At 34.4% G+C, this 5,090-nt stretch overlaps 1 long non-coding RNA gene across 1 annotated transcript in view; it reads right to left on the bottom strand.

Annotated features, from left to right (window-relative positions):
- Positions 1 to 2,940: 2,940 nt before the first annotated feature.
- LOC111087560 overlaps positions 2,941 to 5,090 on the bottom strand; it is a 22,377-nt gene continuing 20,227 nt past the window's right edge. Inside the window, exon 2 of the long non-coding RNA XR_002612238.1 lies at positions 2,941 to 3,314. This is a non-coding gene — a long non-coding RNA (uncharacterized LOC111087560). The remainder of the gene's footprint in view (positions 3,315 to 5,090) is intronic.

Raw genomic sequence — 5,090 nt, 5'->3', positions numbered from 1 at the left:
TATTCATCTCCATTACAGTAAGAATAAGTGTGAACAGTCCTCTCCATTTCCAGTAAAAATAAATGTGAACAGTCATATCCTTTTAGTAAGAATAAGTGTGAATATTCATCTCCATTACAGTAAGAATATGTGTGATCAGTCCTCTCTATTTCCAATAAGAATAAGTGTGAATATTCATCTCCATTACAGTAAGAATATGTGTGATCAGTCCTCTCCATTTCCAGTAAGAATAAGTGTGAATAGTCCTTTCATTTCATGATATTGAGAATATCTCATCAGTCTTGTATTGAAGTTAAAACTGGGAGATTCTCCGTGGAGGTGATATTAATGTTAGAGCTGGTTTTGTTTGTTTTATTTTTCTGTAAAAGACATCAATATTTATCGCATGCTTTTTAAATTTGTGCACGAAACTTAAAAGATTCGATAATAGAAACTTTGAACGGAAAGAACGAAAAAATTATACGAATTTAACTATTGATTTTTAAACATTTACTGACATTTTGTGTTTTTCTTCTAGAAAATTATTACAATTACTTACACTATAAACCATGAAAATGCGTAGCTATTTAGAATGAAAGTTGGGTTGCTAGTAATATTCCACTTTTAGTGCCTTATCTTTGAATAGTCCTACACTTTGCCAATGCTTTATATGGTATATTATTTTTGTTGAATGCCAATGGTATATATATATATATCCTATATCATATTTTGTGTTAAATTCATGATTTAGTCTTTTAAATGTTAGGATCTTTAATACGGAAAAATACAGAATTCACCTGCCACCACATTAGCTTGCTAATGCAAAATCCTAATTAAGAGATATTTCTTTTTTAGAATTATTACTCTTGTGATCTAACTACTGTACGTTTCCTTGATATTTAGTTCCCGTAGGAAGGGTATTCGCGGAGCACTTACTTCATGACAAATGATTCACACTGCTTCCACTACTCTGGATAAATTGCTATTAAACAACATTGCCATTTTCTGTAGGGTTTTTCTGATATGCTGTTTTCAGCGTATATCTTAACGAATCCAATATTTACTGAGCCCATGAAAGTCACATAGTTTTACTTTCGACAATTTTTCAGTACATTCTAGGCTATGTAATAACGACCACAAAAAGCATGTAAAAATTGATCTAATCGTTTGCGACTGTTAGTATCGATTCGGGAATGGACTCTTTTAAATCTTTATAGCATAGAGATGGCTGGCAATAGATTTATATCGAGAAATACAAAAGAAACACGACTTTTTTACATAACCAAAAGGCCATGTCCTCCTGACATAAAGTACTTAGTGAACGAAGTAAAATAAACAATGTTTTTGTATCTTTTCGAGTTATTCATACTATACGTATTTTCGTATTTATTTTCCTTTATATATTAAATGGGAGGAAAATCAATCGAGCTTTAATATTAATCTGTCAGGTTTCGATATTTCTAGAGATCCTATACACTATGAATATCGTATTTCTTGTATAACTGCTAAAGCGCTAGCGTTTAGATGTCTAACGAACCACTACGATGTGCTTTACTGAGGCCTGGCGTGTCCAGGTGGTTAGGGCGTTCGACTCGCAACCTGCGTGTGAGTCGCGGGTTCGAATCTACGTTCCACCAAACATGCTCGCCCTTTCAGCCGTGGGGATGTTAAAATGTGACGGTCAATCCCACTATTCGTTAGTAAAAGAGTAGCCCAAGAGTTGGCGTTGGGTAGTTATGACTAGCTGCCTTCCCTCTACTCTTTCACTGCTAAATTATGGAAGGCTAGCGCAGATAGCCCTCGTGTAGCTTTGCACGAACTTCCAAACAAACTATGCCAAGCCTAATTAAAGATATAGATAATGTTAGGCCTAATTTTGTGACTGTAGCTTAGTTCAACAACTTAATTAGATTTTAAATCTGTCCGCTTCTTGAAATAAACGTCAACAACTTATCAGCTGTATTAACGTAAATTTATATTTCAAGTATTGTCAAAAAATCTTTCTGTAATTATTACCGTCATATCACATCTCACTACTCATTTTTGCTTGTTTATTTATGCTGAAAATGTAGACACCTGTGTGAAATGGCTGATGTCTATAGTTTAGAAGTCAGTGTGTGATGGCAAGTATCTCTACTGTACAGCGTTGAAGTGTGAATACGTTATTTTCAAATATAAGAACCTGATAATTAAGGTTATGATTTATTACTTGCATGTATGATGGTGCTTGTGTTATTTAGTTAATATCAATAAGCGTAAATGGTAATTAAGTATTTAATACTCAATTTACTGACGTAATCCTTTAACAGGGAAATATATATCAAACATATTATTGCTGTTTAAACATTTTGGTTTTTATTGAAAAATTAATAATCTTATGACTAACTTAGAACTACTGAAGTCAAATGAAGGACAGCTAAAGTTATCCAAAACCCATATACTATATATTGATGGCAGCTTAATATAAGTTTTGTTTACATACACACTTTTCTATCCTTCCAAATTTAAAGCGAAGTTGAAGCTGTCTAGCTTGGGAGCAAAGTTTCGATCTTTACTATTCTTCACCTTTTGGTGATATAAGTTATGGATGTGACATGTAACATGTTTGCTCATACTGAGTAAGAAATTTCTTCATACCAAGACCAGCTGAGAGCAGTTTTATTTAGTTAGTGGAGTTGCTCGTAGTATTAGATTTGAGCAGTTATTAAACTTCATGGGCTTGGTAATCCTGGTGGTTTGTAATCCTGATGGTTTGGAAGTATGGCTGGCTTGGTAATTCTGGTGGGTTTGTAATCCTGATGACTTGGCAGTCTTGCTGGCTTGGTAATTCTGGTGAACTTCCAACCCATCAGAATTACAAAACCACCAGAATTACCAAGCCAGCAAGAGTTCCAACCAATCAGGATTACAAAACCACCAGAATTACCAAGCCAGTAGGACTTCCAGCCCATCAGGATTACAAAACTTGCTGGCTTGGTAATTCTGGTGGTTTTGTAATCCCGATGGTTTGGCAGTCTAGCTGGCCTGGTAATTCTGGTGGTTTTGTAATCCCGATGGTTTGGCAGTCTAGCTGGCCTGGTAATTCTGGTGGTTTTGTAATCCTGATGGCTTAGTAATTCTGGTAGTTTTGTAATCCTGATGGCTTGGCAGTCTTGCTGGCTTGGTAATTCTTGTGGTTTATTAATCCTGATAGCTTAGCAATCCTGGTCAAATGTGCATTCCAACCTGGTTCAATAAAGCTTTTTATATCATAGATTTAGTATGAGTACCATTAATTCACTCGACATGCCCCCAAGAAGAGATCAAAGCAACGAACATTCTTGCTGGCATAATCACTGGAAGAAAAAGAAACATATTTCAAACTATAGTCATTGGCACTCACTTATATATATATATATATATAATAATCAAACGCTTACTATCTTACCAGTACTGAATCTAATGCATAAACATAAATTCATATCAGTATGTGTTCAGAAAGACTAGATGTTGGTAACTATAGATTTGTTTTTTTTATTTGTAATTACTAGATTTTGGTAACTATAGATTTGTTTTTTTATTTGAAATTGAATACTGATAAAATCGTACGTCATTCACAGCATATATTTTTACTACTCAGGAATGGATCGTCAAGATAATAGTATCAGAAATATGAAACTGTATTCATTCACTGATGTAATGACTCAATAACGTTTGAAGCTGCATTTGCATTATAGTTCTTATTTATAGCTCTAGGCGTTAACCACACGAAATAAACGAGCTGTAGTTCACAGCAAACTCATTAAAATTTCGAAATATAAGAAAAATACCTCCTAATCATGAACTGTGTTCTTTTTCTCCTAACCGCAAGAGATGATCAAAAAACAGAAATTAAATACATCTGTGAATCATTTAACCTAAAATGATTGTAAAGTCTCTATATAGATATGCATGTAACGGTTAGGCTTATCAAGTACGCCATGGTGTAGGACCATTCGTAACATAGACAAATACCGTAAGTCATTTTTACTGGTGCCTTCTGGCGACAAGAAAGAATCATCGTAAAAAATATGCAATAATAAGTATGAACATGGAATCTGGTACAGCTAGAAATCACATTAAAATTGTATACGTATGTATTTAGTCTGTTAATGTTTTTTGCATTGAAGTTACTCAAGTCATTATTTCTGGCAAAATTGCGCATATGCTAAATTATGTATTACAAACTTATTTTATTGATACTTGCTGAAATATGTACAGACTAGGATATTATTAAGAAATTTTAATGTGCCAAGGTTTGTTACCTACTTTTGAAATATGTCTTCAAATGTAACTTCTTGTTTATTATTAAACGAAATATAAGCACAATATACTATTTGTACTACGCCTACCACAAGGATTGAACCCCGAATTTTTTACCTTGTTACATGCATAAGTCAAATTTGAAGATAAAAATATCTGTACCATACTTTTGAAATGTGACTTTTAACAGTCATATCATTTGCAAATCACCTGCAATGGAAGTGGTTACTTTGCATAATTTTTTTTTTAGTTAGACCAATGAATCATGGAGGGTCAACGGTAAGTTTACTTACTTATAACGCTAAGATCCGGGGTTCTGGAACAAACAAACAATTTTCACACTCACGTAATACGTTAAATAACACGTGATATTTTAATAATTAGTGGCCGGTCGCCAGTGCTCATACCGGTGTAGCGTGAAACGTTAACATGTGCATACGAGTACAGTTGTTAAGTGCACATATATGATTAATCAATGAGGATATTTGTTTTCAGCATATGGGATTTCTGTTTATATATGAGTTCAATTTGTTTAGTTCGAGGATTAAACAGAAAACTGTATAAGATGTTAAGAAAATAAGGACCAAATAGACCTTTAACTTTAGGCCTATCTCTACTCACTCTGCCTAAAATTGTAGCATGTTTTGATCAGCAGCACTGCATTCTTACGTAGGCACTTTTTTTTTATTCCTGTAATCTCCCAGTGGAGCATAGGGCCTCAACAACACCTCGCCAACGGAAGGTGTTGTAGCAGGTTGGTTTTTACGGGGTGGAGTTACTAGCCCCGCGCCCAACCCTCCCCCTTTCTCATCCTGGACTTGGGACCAGGC

The sequence above is a fragment of the Limulus polyphemus genome, unplaced genomic scaffold (genome assembly GCF_000517525.1).
Source record: "Limulus polyphemus unplaced genomic scaffold, Limulus_polyphemus-2.1.2 Scaffold2297, whole genome shotgun sequence".
NCBI lineage: Eukaryota > Metazoa > Arthropoda > Merostomata > Xiphosura > Limulidae > Limulus > Limulus polyphemus.
Note: the sequence above shows the minus strand (reverse complement) of the source record. Positions and strands in the feature narration are given on the sequence as shown.